Source organism: Scyliorhinus torazame, chromosome 5, assembly GCF_047496885.1.
Source record: "Scyliorhinus torazame isolate Kashiwa2021f chromosome 5, sScyTor2.1, whole genome shotgun sequence".
NCBI lineage: Eukaryota > Metazoa > Chordata > Chondrichthyes > Carcharhiniformes > Scyliorhinidae > Scyliorhinus > Scyliorhinus torazame.
This window is the reverse complement of record NC_092711.1, coordinates 107,267,083-107,289,988: the sequence shown is the minus strand read 5'-3', so window position 1 is coordinate 107,289,988 and position 22,906 is coordinate 107,267,083. Positions and strand designations below refer to the sequence as shown.

The following is a 22,906-nucleotide window of genomic DNA, read 5'->3' as shown; positions in this document are numbered from 1 at the left end:
AGGAGGCCAAATATATATCTAATACATGGGATTCAGATGGCATGCAGAAACAAACGCATGTTCTCCAAACTTCCCTTAAACTAAGCGAGAAGTATTCAATGTTCCTGCCCAGTTTTGAATGGAGGACCTTTCGCGAGTTAGATGAACATGATAACCACTACACTACAGAAACAGGCAGCAGCGGAGCAGCCAATGGGCCTGTGCTATGTTCAACTGCAGTGTCTTGCTGCAGCTTCTGATGGTTAGGCTGAGACGCCATGTCATTTATTACTCTCCTCTACCTTCCCCACATGTTTATTTCCAGCAACTTATTTTCATTTCTTCCATCGATCTGTTTTTCCCCCACCAATGTGCCCTCCCCCCCCACTTGGACAATCTGCTCCCTGTTCCTAGTCTTCCTTTCACTCACTGCTTACTTTTATTCTGCCGTTCAGGTTCTAATCTCTTAACGTGCCTCTATCAGTACTGTTCTTAGCCTTTATAACCCCCATTTACATTCCCTTTTCTTTCTGTCCAAGTCATTTTAGTCATTCTCCACCTATCGCTGGCCCTCTATCCAGCCCCACATCTCCACGAACCCCTTGCCCCCTGTCCCATTCACCACCCACCCACAATAGTCTAAATCTGACTCTATTTCCACTTCAGATTTTGCTGAATCAATTTTTGTGGCTGATGTAAGACCAAACCTCCTATTCCTCTCACATACAAGATTCAGGTAATATTCAGGGACAAACGGATGTTGTGGAAATTTTTCCTCAGACTAAATGAGAAGCATTTAATGCTTCTGCCAGTTTCAAACCGGGGACCTTTCACGTGTTAGGTGACTGTGATAACCCGTACTCTAAAGAGCTGGCAGCACAGGACCCAATGGACCTGTGCAACATTCAACTGCACAGTCTTGCTGCAACTTTCAATGGGCAGCACATGTGGCTAGCACTGTGGCTTCACAGCGCCAGGGTCCCAGGTTCGATTCCCTGTTGAGTCACTGTTTGTGCGGAGTATGCACGTTTTCCCCGTTTCTGCGTGGGTATCCTCCCAGTGCTCCGGTTTCCTCCCACAGTCCAAAGATGTGCAGGTTAGGTGGATTGGCCATGCTAAATTGCCCTTAATGTCCACAAAGGTGAGGGGTTATTGGGTTATGGGATAGGGTGGAAGTGAGGGCTTAAGTGGGTTGGTGCAGACTCGATGGGTCGAATGGCCTCCTTCTGCACTGTATGTTCCATGTTCTAATGGTTCAGCTGAGAGGCCGTGTCACTGATTACATGAAGACAACTATTTCTTTAAAACAGATGTCTCAACTTGTAAGACCGTAAGATATAAAACTGATATTGAACTTTAGCATTTGTTCAGTAACCATCTAACGGAATAATGCTCTCTGTTCAATCATTAATGCATCATTCTTATCTTCCTACAGAAAATTTCCCCCAATTTTACTCAATATTTTGTTTTATTATTCAATGTTGAACATCAGTATATTTATTTGTTATATATGACTTCATTTTGAATTGAATAGCCCGAGTCTTCACCCTGAATAACTCTGAAATATACACCATTGAATTGCAAACATGACTGATCAAGAAAAGAAAGCGTTTCACTGGGTAACAGAAATCCCATGAATCTTTGTTCAGTTTGACCACAGTCAGCTTTTGAACAAAGTCAAATATAGTTAAATGGAAGTGAATTGAGAATTATGTGTTGCTTATATTTGACCCCTCTGTGTTTTGGTGTGCAACATTCTGCAGCCTAAATACAGTTCATGTATAAGAAAGGAGGGGTGACAGCAAATCCGCACTGAGCCTGGATTTCCTCATCTCTCCGAGTGGCTTTTCCTGCTTCTCTGTCATTAAGGCCGAATTTTTCAAAAATGTGGTTCAGTTAAATCTCTGTCATTTCCTCAAATTCAGTTACAGTATCGTTTGTGTTTGTCTACATGAGCATACATTACATGTAGATATGTTTTGTACAATATTAAAATATTAATCTACGTCTACAAAGCCATTAAATTCTTTTGTGAACTGAACAAACTGCCAAGATCCGCACTTTGTTTTTTCATGTATGGAACGATCTGTCTGGACTGTACGCAGAACAATACTTTTCACTGTACCTCGGTACACGTGACAATAAATCCAATCCAATCAAAGAGACAGTTTCTTACTCATCTTCAGATTGAACAATGAGTCTTCTTAAAAATTATTCATTCATGGGAGGTGGGTGTCACTGGCTGGGCCATCATTTACTGCTCATTTCAATGGCCCTTAAACTGCGTGTCTTGTGAGGCTATTTCAGAGGGCACTTACAAATCAACCACAACATTGCTGTGGATCTGGAGTCACGTGTAGGCCAGGCCACATACGGAGAGCAGATTTCTTGAAGGACATTAGTGAACCAGATGAGTTTTCACAACAATCAAGAGTGTTATCATTAGACTTCTAATTCAAGACTTTTATTCAATTTCAGCATCTGTCATAGGCAGATTCGATCCCAGGTCCCCAGAGCATTAACCTGGGTCTCTGGATTATTCGCCCAGTAACAATACCATTACTCCAATGCCGAGCCCACATATTCTTGACAGAATATGGTGTCTCATGTTGTGTTCTGTGATCTTGTCTTGCAATGATTCTACAGAACTGCTGGTGAATTAGCCAGAACGATGATTTATTAATGTACACGTGGTAAGGTAATGATCAGAATGCTATACAGACTAAGTTATCACAGAGTTACATTAGACTCTGTTGGAACTACCCTGATGTGCGACTGGCCTCGTGTATGCCTGGCAACCTTCTGCTGGTAGCCGGATGTCACCTGACTGATGCCTGACGCCAACTACTGGTGGGAGGTCACACTGCTGAGTACATGTAATATTATATACAGGCTTATCACCACATCTCATAACTTCTCAAAATTATTGAGTAATTTATTTTTTCAAACAAATTCTGATCGATCTGCAGTTTCTGGAAACATTTTGGTTGATCGTGTTATTTTTTAAAATAAAGATCTAGATCAAGCAGGACGGGTTGCATCTGAACCAGAGGGGCACCAATATCCTGGGAGGGAGGTTTTCTAGTACTCTTCGGGAGGGTTTAAACTAATTTGGCAGGGGAATGGGAACCGGATTTGTAGTCCAGCAACTAAGGTAGCCGATATTCAGGATGCCAAAGCGTGTAATGAGGCAGTGGGGAAGGGAACACTGACAAAGGAGAGTACTTGCAGGCAAGGAGATGGGTTGAAGTGTGTATACTTCAACGCAAGAAGCATCAGGAATAAGGTGGGTGAACTTAAGGCATGGATCGGTACTTGGGACTATGATGTGGTGGCCATCACGGAAACTTGGATAGGAGAGGGGCAGAAATGGTTGTTGGAGGTCCCTGGTTAGAGATGTTTCAATAAGATTAGGGAGGGTGGTAAAAGAGGTGGGGGGTGGCATTGTTAATTAGAGATAGTATAACAGCTGCAGAAAGGCAGTTCGAGGAGTATCACCCTAATGAGGTAGTATGGGTTGAAGTCAGAAATAGGAAAGGAGCAGTCACCTTGTTAGGAGTTTTCTATAGGCCCCCCCAATAGTAGCAGAGATGTGGAGGAACAGATTGGGAAACAGATTTTGGAAAGGTGCAGAAGTCATAGGGTAGTAGTCATGGGCGACTTTAACTTCCCAAATATTGAGTGGAAACTCTTTAGATCAAATAGTTTGGGTGGGGTGGTGTTTGTGCAGTGTGTCCAGGAAGCTTTTCTAACACAGTATGTAGATTGTACGACCAGAGGAGGGGCAATATTGGATTTAGTACTGGGGCAAGTGATAGATTTGTTAGTGGGGGAGCATTTTGGAGATAGTGACCACAATTCTGTGACTTTCACTTTAGTAATGGAGAGGGATAGGTACGTGCAACAGGGCAAGGTTTACAATTGGGGGAAGGGTAAATACGATGTTGTCAGGCAAGAATTGAAGTGCATAAGTTGGGAACATAGGCTGGCAGGGAAGGACACAAATGAAATCTGGAACTTGTTCAAGGAACAGGTGCTACGTGTCCTTGATATGTATGTCCCTGTCAGGCAGGGAAGAGATGGTCGAGTGAGGGGACCATGGTTGACAAGAGTGGTTGAATGTCTTGTTAAGAGGAAAAAGGTGACTTATGTAAGGCTGAGGAAACAAGGTTCAGACAGGGCATTGGAGGGATACAAGATAGCCAGGAGGGAACTGAAGAAAGGGATTAGGAGAGCTAAGAGAGGGCACGAACAATCTTTGGCGGGTAGGATCAAGGAAAACCCCAAGGCCTTTTACACATATGTGAGAAATATGAGAATGACTAGAGCGAGGGTAGGTCCGATCAAGGACAGTAGCGGGAGATTGTGTATTGAGTCTGAAGAGGTAGGAGAGGTCTTGAACGAGTACTTTTCTTCTGTATTTACAAATGAGAGGGGCGATATTGTTGGAGAGGACAGTGTGAAACAGATTGGTAAGCTCGAGGAAATACTTGTTCGGAAGGAAGATGTGTTGGGCATTTTGAAAAACTTGAGGATAGACAAGTCCCCCGGGCCTGACGGGATATATCCAAGGATTCTATGGGAAGCAAGAGATGAAATTGCAGAGCCGTTGGCAATGATCTTTTCGTCCTCACTGTCAACAGGGGTGGTACCAGGGTATTGGAGAGTGGCAAATGTCGTGCCCCTGTTCAAAAAAGGGACTAGGGATAACCCTGGGAATTACAGGCCAGTTAGTCTTTCTTCGGTGGTAGGCAAAGTAATGGAAAGGGTACAGAAGGATAGGATTTCTGAGCATCTGGAAAGACACTGCTTGATTAGGGATAGTCAGCACAGATTTGTGAGGGGTAGGTCTTGCCTTACAAGTCTTATTGAATTCTTTGAGGAGGTGACCAAGCATGTGGATGAAGGTAAAGCAGTGGATGTAGTGTACATGGATTTTAGTAAGGCATTTGATAAAGATCCCCATGGTAGGCTTATGAAGAAAGTAAGGAGGCATGGGATAGTGGGAAATTTGGCCAGTTGGATAACGAACTGGCTAACCGATAGAAGTCAGAGAGTGGTGGTGGATGGCAAATATTCAGCCCGGATCCCAGTTACCAGTGGCGTACCGCAGGGGTCAGTTCTGTGTCCTCTGCTGTTTGTGATTTTCATTAATGACTTGGATGAGGGAGTTGAAGGGTGGGTCAGTAAATTTGCAGACGATACGAAGATTGGTGGAGTTGTGGATAGTAAGGAGGGCTGTTGTCGGCTGCAAAGAGACATAGATAGGATGCAGAGCTGGGCTGAGAAGTGGCAGATGGAGTTTAACCCTGAAAAGTGTGAGGTTGTCCATTTTGGAAGGACAAATATGAATGCGGAATACAGGGTTAACGGTAGAGTTCTTGGCAATGTGGAGGAGCAGAGAGATCTTGGGGTCTATGTTCATACATCTTTGAAAGTTGCCACTCAAGTGGATAGAGCTGTGAAGAAGGCCTATGGTGTGCTAGCGTTCATTAACAGAGGGATTGAATTTAAGAGCCGTGAGATGATGATGCAGCTGTACAAAGCGTTGGTAAGGCCACATTTGGAGTACTGTGTACAGTTTTGGTCGCCTCATTTTAGGAAGGATGTGGAAGCTTTGGAAAAGGTGCAAAGAAGATTTACCAGGATGTTGCCTGGAATGGAGAGTAGGTCTTACGAGGAAAGGTTGAGGGTGCTAGGCCTTTTCTCATTAGAACGGAGAAGGATGAGGGACGACTTGATAGAGGTTTATAAGATGATCAGGGGAATAGATAGAGTAGACAGTCAGAGACTTTTTCCCCGGGTGGAACAAACCATTACAAGGGGACATAAATTTAAGGTGAAAGGTGGAAGATATAGGAGGGATATCAGAGGTAGGTTCTTTACCCAGAGAGTAGTGGGTGCATGGAATGCACTGCCTGTGGAAGTAGTTGAGTCGGAAACATTAGGGACCTTCAAGCAGCTATTGGATAGGTACATGGATTACGGTAAAATGATATAGTGTAGGTTTATTTGTTCTCAAGGGCAGCACGGTAGCATTGTGGATAGCACAATTGCTTCACAGCTCCAGGGTCCCAGGTTCGATTCCGGCTTGGGTCACTGTCTGTGCGGAGTCTGCATGTCCTCCCCGTGTCTGCGTTGGTTTCCTCCGGGTGCTCCGGTTTCCTCCCACAGTCCAAAGATGTGCGGGTTAGGTGAATTGGCCAATGATCAATTGCCCTTAATGTCCAAATTGCCCTTGGTGTTGGGTGGAGGTGTTGAGTTTGGGTAGGGTGCTCTTTCCAAGAGCCGGTGCAGACTCAAAGGGCCGAATGGCCTCCTTCTGCACTGTAAATTCAATGATAATCTATGATTAATGTAGGACAAAGGTTCGGCACAACATCGTGGGCCGAAGGGCCTGTTCTGTGCTGTATTTTCTATGTTCTATGTTCTATGGAATGTGGTTCACGCTGTAATCACTAATGGCTTGAAAAAAGAACAATAGAGCTTTAGTTACTGGACTCTTGTCACCTCGTTGTCATGGAATTCAGCCCTTGTCCTTGACAGCAGCATAAGCATAGTGTCAAATTGACTTGCAACTGTGCTGTTTAAATCTATGATGGAATTATGCTGTTTCATGTATCTATTGAAGCTATATGTTTTGAGATGACCTGAGGTTATGGGTGCTGAAATTCTCATTTTTAAATGGGTATTTAAAACTGGGGCTAAATATTTATGCTTAAACAGCTATCTTTTACCTATACTAGTTGTATTAGAAATACCTGGCTTCTACACGGTTCAATTCCCGGTTTGGGTCACTGTCTGTGCGGAGTCTGAGTGTCCCAGTGTTTGGGTGAGTTTCCTCCGGGTGCTCCAGTTTTCTCCCACAAGTCCCGAAAGATGTGGTTAGGTGAATTGGACATTCTGAATTGTCTCTTGGTGTACCAGAACAGGCTCCGGAGCGTGGCAACTAGGGGATTTTCACAGTAACTTCATTGGAGCGTTAATGTAAGCCTACTTGTGACATTATTTTTATTGTAAATGTCCTCTACACCCCCTCGAAGAACTTCACATCCTTCCTAAAGTGTTGGGTTCATCTATAGGGTTCCATTCTAGAGGGATAGAATTGAAAAGCACGGACAAAATGTTCAACTTGTTTAGAACCAGGGTTAGACTGGGAGCACTGTCAACATTGGTGATCTCCATTTAGAAAAAGGAAATAAAGGCATTGGATAAAGTGCAAGATTCATAATATACAGAACTGAGAGCATTTAACACTCAGGAAAGGCTGGGGCTGCTTTTTTCTGGAAAAGAGAAGACTGATGGGTGACCTGATGTTATCTTTAAGATTATGAAGGGATTCAATAATCCAATAGGAATTTCAGTAGAAACCTCTTTACCCAGCAAGTGGTGAGAATATGGAACTCACTCCACAGCGAGTGGTTGAGATGAACAGCATGAATACATTGAACGTAAAGCTAGATACATACACGAGGGAGAAAGAATAGGAGATGCTGATGGGGAGATATAGAGGGGTGGGTGGAGGATCATGTGGAGCATAAATACTGACACGGACCATGGCTAACCTCAGCCGGTATGGGAATTTAACCTGTGCTGTTGGTGTCACTCAGCACAAACCAGCCATCCAGCCAACTGAGCTAACCGATCCCCGTGTAAATCTGTAATAATTCCTTAAATATTGGTGATTGCCTGTCTCCCACCATCCTATTTAATGTAGTTTCCCAGTGCACCTCAGATAACTTGCCCCTCATACCCTGATAGTTTTCTTCTGTGAGAAGCATCAAGATAACTTAAACAAAAGAACCATCGGGCATCACGGTGGCGCAGTGGGTTAGCCCTGCTGCCTCACGGAGCCGAGGTCCCAGGTTCAATCCCAGCTCTGGGTCATTGTCCATGTGGAGTTTGCACATTCTCCTCGTATTTGCGTGGGTTCACCCCTACAACCCAAAGATGTGCAGGTTAGGTGGATTGGCCACGCTAAATTGCCCCTTAATTGGAAAAAATGAATTGGGTACTCTACATTTAAAAAAAACAACAAAAGAACCATGTAACCACCATAGCCCATCGTCATGGCAATGTGGCATGCTTTTTGGGGTTTCTAAACAGAAATGGCAATGAAACATCTTCTAACCTCCAAACCCCCTTTCACCCCTTGTGAAAGGGTAGCACGGTAGCATTGTGGATAGCACAATTGCTTTACAGCTCCAGGGTCCCAGGTTCGATTCCTGACTTGGGTCACTGTCTGTGCGGAGTCTGCACATCCTCCCAGTGTGTGCGTGGGTTTCCTCCGGGTGCTCCAGTTTCCTCCCACAGTCCAAAGATGTGCGGGTTAGGTGGATTGGCCATACTAAATTGCCCATAGTGTCCAAAATTGCCCTTAGTGTTGGGTGGGGTTACTAGGTTATGGGGATAGGGGAAGCTGTGGACCTTGGGTCGGGTGCTCTTTCCAAGAGCCGGTGCAGACTCGATGGGCTGAATGGCCTCCTTCTGCACTGTAAATTCTATGATCTATGAAATGTGCAACCAGATATTCGCAAGAAGGCTCAGAGAGAATCAGCCCACTAGAGGCGAAGTCGTGAGACCGGCCAGTCCAGCAGAAAGAAATCCTCTGACCATCCCCATTGACCAACAGAATGAACAAAATGCAGTCCTGGATGTAATTGAGAACAGAAACAAGAACAGTAGAATCCAATCCCTGTAATCAGTTGTGAACTTGTTGGTGTCTCAGGAAGTGCGATGAATTACAAAATCCCTTCGCACATTGAGGGCAGGTGAACGGCCTCTCCCCAGTATGAACTCCCTGGTGTGACTGCAGATGGCATAACCGAGTGAATCGCGCAAATAGAGGTAAACGGGTGTGAGATAATCGGGATTATGGAGACATGGCTGCAGGGTGACCAGGGATGGGAACTGAATATATTCAGTGTTTAGGAAGGACAGACAAAAAGGAAAAGGCAGTGGTGAGGCAGTGCTGGTTAAAGAGGAAATTAATGCAATAGTGAGGAATGATATTAGCTCCGACAATGTGGAATCTGTATGGGTAGAGCTCAGAAACACTAAGGGGAAAATAAATCAGTAAAGAGACCCCCAAACTGCAGTGGTAATGTTGGGAATGGCCGAATACAGGAAATTAGGCTGAAGTTTCTATGGGTACATGAAGAGAAAAAGATTGGTGAAGACACATTTAGGTTCCTTTCAGCCAGAAACAGGGGAATGTATACAGGGGACAAAGAAATGGCTGGGCAAATAAATACATAATTTGGTTACGTCTTCACAAATGAGGGCACAAATCAGATACCAGAAATGTTGGGGAACGCAGGGTTTAGTGACAGGGAGGAACTGAGGGAGATCAATATTAGTAAAGAAATGGTGTTGGGGAAATTTATGGGATTGAAGGCCGATAAATCCCCAGGGCCTGATAATCTGCATCCCAAAGTACTGAGGGAAGTGGCTCTAGAAATAATGGATGCATTGGTGGTCATGTTCCAGGATTCTATAGACTCTGGAACAGTTCCTGCAGATTGGTGGGTGGCTTCTGTAACTCCAGTATTTAAAATGAGAGAGAAAACAGGGAATTATAGATCAGTAAGCCCGACATCAGCAGTGGGAAAAATTCTAGAATCCATTATCAAAGATTTTATAGCAAAGCACTTAGAAACCAGTGGCAGGATCGGACAGAGTCAGCATGGATTTATGAAGGGGAAATCATGCTTGACGAAATTGACTGGAATTCTTCGAGGGTGTAACTGGTAGAGTTGACAAGGGGGAGCAAGTGGATGTGGTATATTTGGACTTTCAGGTGGCTTTTGACAAAATCACTCACAAGAGATTAGTGTGTAAAATTAAAGCACACGGGATTAGGGGTAGTGCATTGAGATGGACAAGAAACCGGTTGGCAGACAGGAAACAAAGAGTAGGAATTAATGGTCTTTTTCAAAGTGGCAGGCAGTGACTAGTGGGGTACTGCAGGGATCGGTGCTAGGAGCCCAGATGTTCAGAAGACAGATTAATGATTTTTTAAAAAATTTAAAATACCCAATTCTTTTTTCCAATTAAGGGGCAATTTAGCATGGCCAATTCACCTACGCTGCACATCTTAATAATAATAATCTTTATTGTTACAAGTAGGCTTGCATTCACACTGCAATGAAGTTGCTGTGAAAAGAGTTGAATGATAAGCCTTGATCATAATGAATGGCGGAGCAGGCGTGAAGGGCCAAATGGTCTCTTCCTGCTCCTATTTTCTATGTTTCTATGTAATCCCTTCCCACACTAAGAGCAGGTGAATGGTCTCTCCCCAGTGTGAACTCGCTGGTGTGTCTGCAGGATGGATAACTGTGTGAATCCCTTCGCACAGAGGGAGGTGAATGGCTTCTCCCCAGTGTGAACTCGCTGATGTCTCTGCAGACTGGATAACTGTGTGAATCCCTTCCCACACTGACAGCAGGTGAATGGCCTCTCCCCAGTGTGAACTCGCTGATGTTTCTGCAGATTGGATGAATGTGTGAATCCCTTCCCACAGAGAGAGCAGGTGAACGGCCTCTCCCCAGTGTGAATTCGCTGATGTTCCCGCAGGTTGGATGAATCACTGAATCCCTTCCCACACACAGAACAGGTGAACGGCCGCTCCCCAGTGTGAATTCGCTGGTGTCTCTGCAGGGTGGATGAATCACTGAATCCCTTCCCACACTGAGAGCAGGTGAACGGCCTCTCCCCAGTGTGACTGCGTCGATGAATCTCCAGCTTCGATGGGGCTCTGAATCCCTTCCCACAGTCCCCACATTTCCACGGTTTCTCCATGTTTTGGGTCTCCTCGTGTCTCTCCAGATTAGACAATCAGTGGAAGCCTTGTCCATACACAGAACATGTGCACACTGTCTCTCCTCACCGTGAATGGTGTGATGTTTTTTCAGGCTGTGTAACTAGTTAAAGCTCTTTCCACAGTCAGTTCACTGGAACACTCTCACTCGGGTGTGTGTTGTGTGGGTCTCGGTGCTTTTCCAGTCACACTCACGTTTAAAATCTTTTGAAGCCGACAGATCGGACAAACATTTTGCCTTCTCGCCGAGGATATTCAGTTCAGGAGGAATCGATTGAGTTTGTCACATCGAGACGTGACCTTTGAGATTTCTGTCTATAATTCCTCCTCTTCCAATATCCTTTGAAAACAATTAGCAAAAGTCATCATTGTTAGTACAGGATAGAAACTCAGAACAGACAATTCTAGTTCGTATGAAATGTAATTTCCTCTATTGTTCTCCAAAAGCTGTAAATCTCCATCCCACACAATCTCACTCCATTCTCACTCTGCTGTATCTAATATTCACCCTCCCAATTCTCCTGAAGGTGCTGATTCATGCTGATTGACAGATCCAAGCTCAGCTCACTGCTTCCTGACCAGGACACAGAAATTATAACAGGAGCAAGAGTAGGTCATTCGGCCCACCAAATCTACTCAACCATTCATTGAGATCCTTGGCCGATCTACTTCAGCACCATTTTCCCACATGGTCCCCATATCCCTCGATATCTTCAATATCTAGAATCCTATCAATATTTGTCTTGAACATACCTGATGACTGAGGATCCACATTCCTCTGGGGTAGAGAATTCCAAAGCTTCACCACATCCTCGAGTGAAGAGATCCCTCCTCATCTCAGCTTTCACTCTATTATCATACCTGTTCCCCATAACCCTGAACTCCATTGTCAATAAATTATCTGTCCAACTTCTACTTCAATATATTCAATGACCCCCCCAGATACAACTGGTCCCTGTGGAAGAGAAATCCAAAGACTAACAACTCTCTGAGGGAAGAGTTGACTGGAAATCTATAACGTAACTACAGTCTTAGATTACAAGGCGAGAAATAATAATACGTTTACTGTATTACAGAACGGTAAACAATATATCCAATCTGTACCATGTAACAACACTGGACATATCTCTGTCCATTATTAATTTAATTGCCCTGAAATGCCAGCCATCTCCTGGGGAACTCACCCCTTTAATTGTGAACATGAGGAAAGAGACAAGCCTTTTTTGAAATTTAGAGTCCAATTTTATTTTTGCAATTAAGGTGCAATTTAGCCTGGCCAATCCACCTAACCTGCACATCTTTGGGTTGTGGAGGCGACACCCACGCAGATACAGGGAGAATGTGCAAACTCCACACAGATAGTGACCAGGGGCCAGGATCGAACCCGGGTCCTTGGTGCTGTGAGGCAGCAGTGCTAACCACTGTGCTGCCAGAGACCATCCTTTTAGTCAGTTAAATAAATGCATCAACTTGTTAAGGAGATGGGTGGGAGGAGATGGAAACACTTTGTGCAGCCGCTATCCTTCATGTAATTTTTTTCCCCAATTAAGGGGTAATTTAGCGTGGTTCCAGGTTGGGCTCAAAGCATCAATGAAGACTCTGATCTCTGGGAAGGAAGGAAACCCTGGCAGGTGGGCGGGGAGGATTCACAAACACCCGCTGGAGACCCCAAACCCCCAATAAGACCCATTGGTTTTATTGTCAGTCTGCAGACAGGAGCTGGAGAACTGAACCCAGGCAGAGGAGAGGGAGGGAGAAAACTGGGAGTGGAGGAAAGAAATGGTGCCGATGGTGAGATGGGTTTGGATTTCAGCCCAGGGAGGAGGGAGAGTGTGTGGGATGGGGATTTACAGCTTTGGGGGAACAAGAGAGGAACAAATGTTCAAGAGAAACTAGAATTGTCTGTTCAGAATTTCTATCCTGGATTGACAGTGATGTCTTTTGTTTATTTTTAATTAAAAGTTTTCTTTTTTAAAAGAGTACCTAATATTTTCCCCCCAATTGAGGCGTAATCTTTGCGAGGCCAATTCACCGACCTGCACATCTTTTTGGATTGGGGGGGGAGTCCCACACAGACACGGGGAGAATGTGCAAACTCTGTACGGGCAGTGACCCGGGCCGGGATCAAACCCCGGTCCTCGGTTAACCAGATGGAAACTCAAATCAAACATCACATCAAGACTTAAGTCACTTCATTCATCAGGACCTGAATATCATTGGCCTGTGAATGTGGAAGACAAAATGTTTGTCTGTTCTGTCCGTAGGAAAAGATTTTCTTTTTTTTAAATAAATTTAGAGTACCCAATTATTTTTTTCCACTTATGGGGCAAGAGAGATAGGAGAGAGAGAGAGGAGAGAGAGGAGAGAGAGAGGGGCCCGTTGGAAACTAGATCTAGTAAGGGAATGCATTCCGAAATATGTTTTACCCTCGAAGTGGGTAATATTGTTGTTTTGCTTTTCTTGTTGTCCTAAGAGAGCTGCCCCGGCAGCAGTAAGCTGGTGAATGGGAGTGAGAAGGGGGGTGGGTAAAGCTGCAGCCGGTGAACCAGTTTTGGCTGGTTCGGCAAGCTTAGCTTCTGGGTCAGAGCCGGGGGAGTGGGTTTGATTTCAATTTGTGTGTCTAGGTGGGGCGTTGGTGGGAAATGGGGGCATGGGGGGAATGTGGTAGCTCACTGATGATGACTATAGAACTGTTTTTGCTTTACTCTGAGGATATGGGTATGGCGGTCATCTAGGGTGGACTCTTGGCTGTACTTTTTGAAGATTTGCTGGATAGTCCCTCACGGTGGAAATGGCTGATTCCGTGATTTTCATTGAATTTTACAGTGCAGAAGGGGGCCATTCGGCGCATCGAGTCTGCAATGACTCTTGGAAAGAGCACCCTACCCAAGGTCAACACCTCCACCCTATCCCCACAACCCAGTAACCCCACCCAACACCAAGGACAATTTTGGACACTAAGGGCAATTTATCATGGCTAATCCACCTAACCTGCACATCTTTGGACTGTGGGAGGAAACCGGAGCACCCGGAGGAAACCCACGCACACACGGGGAGGATGTGCAGACTCCGCACAGACAGTGACCCAAGCCGGAATCGAACCTGGGACCCTGGAGCTGTGAAGCAATTGTGCTATCCACAATGCTACCGTGATGGGAGGGGGCGGGGGGGGGGATCCCCTAATTCAGGGCAGGTCACCTGGACCGTAAAGGAATTGGGTGAACCAGTGAAGGTCAAGGGTTTTCGCTCACCTGAAGATTCTAAATGCTGGTGTGGTGTTCTTGCAGGAGACTCACTTGCGGGTTAGAGATCCGACCAGATGCGGAGGGGTGAGCCAAGTGTTTCACTCGGGCTTTGACGGAAGGGCTCGTTATGCTGCAATTTTAATCAATAAAGGGGTCACTAGGGTCATTGCGGACACTAATGGGAGATACATGGTGGTCAGTGGGTTATTGGCAGGTACATTGGTGGTGCTGGTGAATGTCTATGCCCCTAACTGGGACGATGTGTCATTTTTAAATTAAATTGTTGGGACCCATCCCAGACCGGGATACACATCAATTAATCCTTGGAGCGAACTTCAATTGTGAACTGGATCCAAAAATTGACTGATCCAAGCCCATTTGGCCACTACAAACACAGAAAAATGGAGTGAAATCTGGACGAACCAACCGGCACGACCCAGGCACCGGAAACGACCACAGCAAACCCGGCAAAGGATAAAGAAATCTGTTCCCATCAGTAGATTGTAAAAGGATTATGGGACACAGATTTAAGATTGTGAGCAAGATCTACAGGGGGGATATGAGGAAGAAATTTTACACAGTGAGTGGTAATGACCTGAACTCAATGCTTACACACAAAGGTCGATAATCTCCAGGTCCTGATAACTCGAATGGTGCTGTCAGAATTTGATGTGAGGATTGGTTGTGAGTTTCCTGTCTGCGAATCCCTTTCTAAGCCCCTGCGAAAGAAGTTTACAAAAGGCATCACTGTCAGTCCAGAAGTAAAATTCTGGAAAGATAAATATTTCTCCCGGTTTGAATTTACTGTGTGTAAATCCACCCCGACTAATCCCCTGTAAAAGGAGTTTCCAAAATTAATCACTATCAGTCCAGGATAGAAATTCACCACATTCTCTCCTCCTGCTCCCTGGTCCAGGATGACCGCTCATGCCCTCCCCCTCCCTCTCACCGCTGCACACTGCCCTCATCATCAGCAGTCCCCTGATTTTAGGGTGATATTGACTCAGGGTTGTGGGTTTCTGCCCTGGGTCTTTGTGTGACTGAACAGAGCCTCAGAGCTTTCGACACATGGGACAGGACGTCCAATGAGACAGTGAAATCCAGAGACCAGGATTGGCTTCCTTTCCATCTCTGCCACCGCTTTGCATCATCAATAAGACATTGGGACTCAAAGGGTGAGGCAGTTTGATGGACAAGTTGCCTCCATTCTGAACAATGAGGAACAAGCTCCTCCCACTCACTGAAACATCACCCCCGATAAAGATGACAAACGCGCGTGCGCCCTGATGCACATCCAATAAAGATGGCGGTCATTAACCCGAGCATGAGGAGCCGTAGCTCCGCTCAGTACAAACTGGGTACCGTAAACTCTTTTCCTTTTTTTAGAAAAACTTTTTATTGGCATTTCTCATATTTATAAACAATCTTAAACTCTTTTCTGAGGTTTGCGGCTTACAACAGCTTTACACGACGTTTCCGCCCACCCCCACGATCTCTCGCTCCCTCCATATTATTAATCGCCTCTCACCGATTTCGGATCTGAAGACACAGCCCTTCTGCATCTCCATTACCCACACAGCACATGCTTCAATCGCAGCGGGCCCCGCCACTCATTCATTGGTTGGAGGACCAGCGCTGTCGGTCGGTCCTCCAGTCCTGCCCCTCCACCTCCTATTGGTCTGGAGCTGCCGTCACTCACCCAGGCATTGTGAGGGTTACAGATGGTGAGAACAGCCAGACTCAGACTGTGCACTGATTGTCCAATAATAACAGTGAGAGTCTCAGTGGGACAATTTGACAATAATAGTGGAGATGGGGCCCAGAAGATAAACAGCAAATGATTCACTCACTTTGAGAGTAACAAACAGTGTCTGTTCCCATAATAAGAGTCAGGCTGCAGTGTGTGAGTGAACACATCATTGTAGAATCATAGAATTCCAACAGTTCTGAATGAGGCCATTCGGCCCATCGAGTCCATAGCAACCCTCTGAAAGAGCACCGTACCATGGTGAATTCCCCACCCTTTCCACGTAACACCTCCCGGGGACAATTTAGCACAGCCAATCCACCTAATCTGAACATTTTTGGACTGTGGGAGGAAACCAGAGCACCCAGAAAGGAAATCTACGCAAATGCAGGAAAACTCCACAGAGACAGTGACCCAAGGGCGGAATTAATCATAGAATCCACAGTGCAGAAGGAGACCATTCAGCCCATCGAGTCTGCACCGGCGTTACCTAATCTAGCCAACTCACTGAAATGTGGTTAATTCTGAATTGCCCAGCAAGCCACTTAGTTTAAGGACAATTAGAAATAGGCAACCAAGCTGGTTTGCCCGTGACACTCACATCCCATAAAGAATAGAGAAAATAAAAGGGCTGTTTCCAGTGCCAGTTTCAAAGGAATCAGTACTGGGCCCTTCACTCCTGGTTTACATCATTGATTTGAGAGTAAATGTAGGAACATGAGGAAGAGGTTTACCTGTGACACAAAAATGATTAAACACTTGATAGTGAGGAAGATAGCTGGAGGGAAAACAAGGCAAAGGATTACATGATAAATGGCAGGACAGGACTAGTTAGGCCAGAGCTAGATTCCTGTGCACAGGAAGATTGCACCAGAGAGAGCACAGAGGGGATTTAACAACATTGACCAGAAATTGACAATGTTTGCTCTGAGGAAAGTTTGGCTAAACTGGGGCTGTTTTCTTTGGAACAGAAAAGACTGAGGGGAGACCAAAATGAAATTGTGAAAAGCAGCCTGGCTGGCTCAGTCGGCAGAGCATGGGAGTCTTAATCCCAGGGCCGTGGGTTCAAGACCCACTCTGCGCGCTTCAGCTTCTTTAATCTGAGAACATTGAGCTGAACTGTTTTTTGGGCGGCACGGTAGCACAGTGGTTAGCACTGTTGCTTCACAGCGGCAAGGTACCGGGATTTAATTCCCACTTGGGACACTGTCTGCGCAGAGTCTACACATTCTCCCAGTCTCTGTATGGGTTTCCTCCCACAAGTCCCGAAAGACGTGCTTGTTAGGTGAATTGGACATTCTGAATTCTCCCTCTGTGTACCCGAATAGGTGCCAGAGTGTGGTTACGGAGATTTTCACAGTAACTTCATTGCAGTGTTAATGTAAGCCTACTTGTGACAATAGTAAAGATTATTCTAAATGTATAAAATTCTGGGGGATCATGGTGGCACAGTGGTTGTGTGCCTGCGTGCTGGGGACCCGGGTTCAATCCTGGCCCCGGGTCACAGTCTGTAAGGAGTTTGCACATTCTCCCATTGTCTGTGTGGGTTTCACCCCCACAACCCAAATATGTGCAGGGTAGGTGGCTTGGCCAAATTAAATTGCCCCTCAATTGGAAAAAAATATTAATGTATATATTTTTTAAATTCTGAGGGATCTAAATAGATTGGATAGGAAGGTCCGATTCCCTTTGGTTGAGTGATACATATAAAAGGGGGCAGAGATTTAGGGAAGGACTAGGAGGTTTGGAGGGTGGTGAGGATCTGTGACATGCTGCCTGAAATGATGGCAGAAACCCTCATAACATTTAAAAAGTATTCAGGTAGACATTTGAATTGATGTAACTTAAAAAGCTACAGACCACAGTCTGCAGAGGGCAGTAGAGTGGAGATGCTGATTGGTTGTTGAAGGGGAAATTTGCATACATGCATTGTGGTCACCGTAACTTGAAGGTGTACCTGTGCAAGAGACCTTAGCTGTTCAAGTGAAGGCAAGCATCCAGCAGAGGGCAGTAGACCTTTACTGAGTGAGTGCTTCCTGAGAACGGAAGTTTAAAAAATTAAAAAACTTACTGTCGGGAGTTTCCAGCTGAATCCAGTCGGAGTGAGGACAGAATGACTGCTGGGTAAGTAGTAAAGATTTAATTTGTTTGCACAGGCCCATAACAGCTGATTGCTGTTTTTGTGTGGGGCGCAGTGGATGCTGGTTAAGTGTTTTATTTTTACCTGTATTTAAGTTGGGCAGTTTCTAAACCCTAGACACTACACTTGTAGTGTCCCCCACCCTTCCACCTCCTTTAACCGAAGGGGTAGAGTGAATAACAGGTAAGCTCTTTCTTTCTTTTTCTTTTTTTATCGAGAGGGGATGGCAGGGAAGGTTGTGCAATGTTCCTCCTGCAGAATGTTCGAGGTGAGGGACGCCGTCAGTGTCCCTGCTGATTTCATCTGTGGGAAGTGCACCCATCTCCAGCTCCTCAGAAACCTCGTTAGGGAACTGGAGCTGGAGTTGGATGAACTTCGGATTATTTGGGAGGCAGAGGTGGTTATAGATAGAAGCTTCAGGGATGTAGTTACTCCAAAGAATAAAGATAGATGGGTGACGGTGAGAGGGGCTGGGAGGAAGCAGTCAGTACAGGGATCCCCTGTGGCCCGTTCCCTGTAGTAATAAGTATACCGCTTTGGATACTGTTGGTGGGGGGACTTACCAGGGGTAAGCCATGGGGTAGAGGTCTCTGGCACAGAATCTGTCCCTGTTGCTCAGAAGGGAAGGGGGGAGAGGAGTAGAGCATTAGTCATTGGAGACTCCATAGTTAGGGGGATAGATAGGAGATTCTGTGGGAACGAGAGAAACTCGTGATTGGTGTGTTGCCTCCCAGGTGCCAGGGTCCGTGATGTCTCCGATCGTGTTTTCGGGATACTTAAGGGGGAGGGGGAGCAGCCCCAAGTTGTGGCCCACATAGGTACCAACGACATAGGTAGGAAAAGGGATAGGGATTTAAGGCAGAAATTCAGGGAGCTAGGGTGGAAACTTAGATCTAGGACAAACAGAGTTAATATCTCTGGGTTGTTACCTGTGCCACGTGCTAGCGAGACGAGGAATAGGGAGCGAGAGGAGTTGAACATGTGGCTACAGGGATGGTGCAGGAGGGAGGGGTTCAGATTTCTGGATAATTGGGGCTCATTCTGGGGTCGGTGGGACCTCCACAAATGGGATGGTCTACACCTGGACCAGAGGGTTACCAACATCCTGGGGGGGAAATTTGCTAATGCTCTTCGGGAGGGTTTAAACTAGTTCAGCAGGGGATTGGGAACCTGAATTGTAGCTCCAGTATACAGGAGATTGAGGGTAGGGAGGTCATGAGTAAGGTTTCAAAGTTGCAGGAGTGTACCAGCAGGCAGGAAGGTGGTTTAAAGTGTCTCCCCTTTAATGCCAGGAGCATCTGGAATAAGGTGGGTGAACTTGCGGCATGGGTTGGTACCTGGGACTTCGATGTTGTGGCCATTTCGGAGACATGGATAGAGCAGGAACAGGAATGGTTGTTGCAGGTGCCGGGGTTTAGATATTTCAGTAAGCTCAGCGAAGGTGGTAAAAGAGGGGGAGGGGTGGCATTGTTAGTCAAGGACAGTATTACGGTGGCAGAAAGGACGTTTGATAAGGACTCGTCTACTGAGGTAGTATGGGCTGATGTTAGAAACAGGAAAGGAGGGGGGGTTTTCTATAGGCCTCCGAAAACTTCAAGAGATGTAGAGGAAAGGATTGCAAAGTTGATTCTGGATAGGAGCGAAAGCAACAGGGTAGTTGTTATGGGGGACGTTAACTTTCCAAATATTGACAAGAAACGCTATAGTTCGAGTACTTTCGATGGGTCCGGTTTTGTCCAATGTGTTCAGGAGGGTTTCCTGACACAGTATGTAGATAGGCCAACGAGAGGCGAGGCCATATTGGATTTGGTACTGGGTAATGAACCAGGACAGGTGTTAGATTTGGAGGTAGGTGAGCACTTTGGTGATAGTGACCACAATTCGATTACGTTTACTTTAGTGATAGAAAGGGATAGGTATATACCGCAGGGCCAGAGTTATATCTGGGGGAAAGGCAATTATGATGCGATGAGGCAAGACTTAGAATGCATCGGATGGAGAGGAAAACCGCAGGGGATGGGCACAATGGAAATGTGGAGCTTGTTCAAGGAACAGCTACTGCGTGTCCTTGATAAGTATGTACCTGTCAGGCAGGGAGGAAGTGGTCAAGTGAGGGAACCGTGGTTTACTAAAGCAGTCAAAACACTTGTCAAGAGGAGGAAGGAGGCTTATGTAAAGATGAGACATGAAGGTTCGGTTAGGGCGCTTGAGAGTTACAAGCTAGCTAGGAAGGACTTAAAGAGAGAGCTAAGAAGAGCCAGGAGGGGACATGAGAAGTCTTTGGCAGGTAGGATCAAGGATAACCCTAAAGCTTTCTATAGGTATGTCAGGAATAAAAGAATGACTAGGGCAAGAGTAGGGCCAGTCAAGGACAGTAGTGGGAAGTTGTGCGTGGGGTCCGAGGAGATAGGAGAGGTGCTAAATGAATAATCTTCGGCAGTATTCACACAGGAAAAAGACGATATTATTGAGGAGAATACTGAGATTCAAGCTACTAGACTAGAAAGGCTTGAGGTTCATAAGGAGGAGGTGTTAGCAATTCTGGAAAGTGTGAAAATAGATAAGTCCCCTGGACCAGATGGGATTTATCCTGGGATTCTCTGGGAAGCTAGGGAGGAGATTGATGAGCCTTTGGCTTTGATCTTCAAGTCATCTTTGTCTGCAGGAATAGTGCCAGAAGACTCGTGGATAGCAAATGTTGTCCCCTTGTTCAAGAAGGGGAGTAGAGACAACACTGGTAACAATAGACCAGTGAGCCTTACTTCTGTTGTGGGCAAAGTCTTGGAAAGGTATTGTGATGAATGATATCTGTATACACATGTACCTTTAATGCATAGGCCCCTTTACAACCGGGTTTGGAACCCTGGGGGACTCTGCCTCCGGCCCCAGGAAGCTGTACATAAGGTTACGTTCAGTAGGCAGCGTGCAGTGAGCACACTTCTCGGCAGCTGTCTGGTTCTCTGGTAATTCAAGCCTTTGTATTATCAAACTCCTCTCCTGAGTCATAATTGAGGGTATCTGAGGTTTATAAGAGATTGGATGTATAATCATCTGGAAAGGAATAATTTGATTAGAGATAGTCAACACGGTTTTGTGAAGGGTAGGTTGTGCCTCACAAATCTTATTGCGTTCTTTGAGAAGGTGACTAAACAGGTGGATGAGGGAAAAGCAGTTGATGTAGTGAACATGGATTTCAGTAAAGCATTTGGTAAGGTTCCCTATGGTAGGCTACTGCAGAAAATACTGTGGCATGGGATTCAGGGTGATTTAGCAGTTTGGATTAGAAATTGGCTAGCTGGAAGAAGACAAAGGGTGGTGGTTGATGGGAACTCTTCAGACTGGAGTCCAGTTACTAGTGGTGTACCACAAGGATCTGTTTTGGGGCCACTGCTATTTGGCACTTTTATAAATGACCTGGAGGAGGGCGTAGAAGGATGGGTGAGTAAATTTGCAGATGACACTAAAGTCAGTGGAGTTATGGACCGTGCGGAAGGATGTTACAAGTTACAGAGGTACATAGATAACCTGCAGCACTGGGCTGAGGGGTGGCAAATGGAGTTTAATGCAGAAAAGTGTGAGGTGATTCATTTTGGAAGGAATAACAGGAAGACAGAGTATTGGGCTAATGGTAAAATTCTTGGCAGTGTGGATGAGCAGAGAGATCTCGGTGTCCATGTACATAGATCCCTGAAAGTTGCCACCCAGGCTGAGAGGGTTGTTAAGAAGGCGTACGGTGTGTTAGCTTTTATTGGTAGAGGGATTGAGTTTCAGAGCCAATGAGGTCATGTTGCAGCTGTACAAATCTCTGGTGCGGCCGCATTTGGAGGATTGCGTGCAATTCTGGTCGCCGCATTATAGGAAGGATGTGGAAGCAATGGAAAGGGTGCAGAGGAGATATACCAGAATGTTGCCTGGTATGGAGGGAAGATCTTAGGAGGACAGGCTGAGGGACTTGAGGCTGTTTTCGTTAGAGAGAATGTTAAGAGGTGACTTAATTGAGGCACACAAGATGATCAGACGATTGGATAGGGTGGACAGAGAGAGCCTTTTTCCTCAGATGGTGATGTCTAGCACAAGGGGACATAGCTTTAAATTGAGGGGAGATAGATATAGGACAGATGTCAGAGGTAGGTTCTTTACTCAGAGAGTAGTAAGAGTGTGGAATGCCCTGCCTGCAACAGTAGTGGACTCACCAATACTAAGGGCATTCAAATGGTCATTGGATAGACATATGGATGATAAGGGAATAGTGTAGATGGGCTTTAGAGTGGATTCACAGGTCGGCACAACATCGAGGGCCGAAGGGCCTGTACTGCGCTGTAACGTTCTACGAACACCTACTTTGTAAACACGATGAGCTGAATGAAATGCAACAGGAACAACAAACCTAACAAAATCCCGGATAGTAACTCTCACTACGAAGAAGGTCAGCAGTTTGCCCAGTTGACCTGTCAAGTATGCTAATGCGGTAATTTTAAAATGTACCTGCATACATAAGAGTACAACAGCAAATTATTTAACTTCCCCAATGTGATCGGTGTAATTAGTCTCAAATTTAACCCGGAATGGTCATTTAAATTTTCCCAGTCACTCTGATATCTGAAATCTTTATCCACGGACAGAACAGACAAACCATTTTACCTCCCAATGATATTCAGGTCGTGATGAATCGAGTAAGTCTGCCAGATGATGATGTGATGTTTGGTTTGAAGTTCCCGTTAGTAAATCCTCCTATTTCTAAAGGAGTTTCCAAAGAAACTTCACTTTCAGTCCAGGGGAGAAATTCACAAGATTCTCTCTTCCGGCTTCCGGGTCAATGACGGCCGCACATGCGCCCTGTTGCACCTGAGCAAGATGGCGGCCGCGCAGGCGCCTTGTGGCATATCGCCCCCAAAACAGATGACAGCCGTTAACAGGGGCCAATCAGAGAGAAGAGCACCGATGCGGCCGCCCCATTCGGTACAAACACCGAACTG

General features: G+C 45.7%; 1 long non-coding RNA gene and 1 other non-coding gene across 3 annotated transcripts; one reads left to right on the top strand and one right to left on the bottom strand.

The window, feature by feature from the left end:
* Window positions 1-2,636: 2,636 nt before the first annotated feature.
* On the bottom strand, window positions 2,637-22,736 carry LOC140421643 (uncharacterized). Of its 2 annotated transcripts, XR_011946962.1 has the most exons (3): window positions 22,572-22,736; window positions 14,656-14,762; window positions 2,637-11,138 (listed from the first exon to the last, which is right to left on the bottom strand). It is a non-coding gene; the product is annotated as an uncharacterized lncRNA (long non-coding RNA). The 2 variants fall into 2 exon arrangements; XR_011946963.1 differs by lacking the exon at window positions 14,656-14,762.
* Window positions 16,802-16,874, top strand: trnak-cuu (transfer RNA lysine (anticodon CUU)). Its single transcript has one exon. It is a non-coding gene; the product is annotated as a tRNA-Lys (tRNA).
* Window positions 22,737-22,906: the final 170 nt, after the last annotated feature.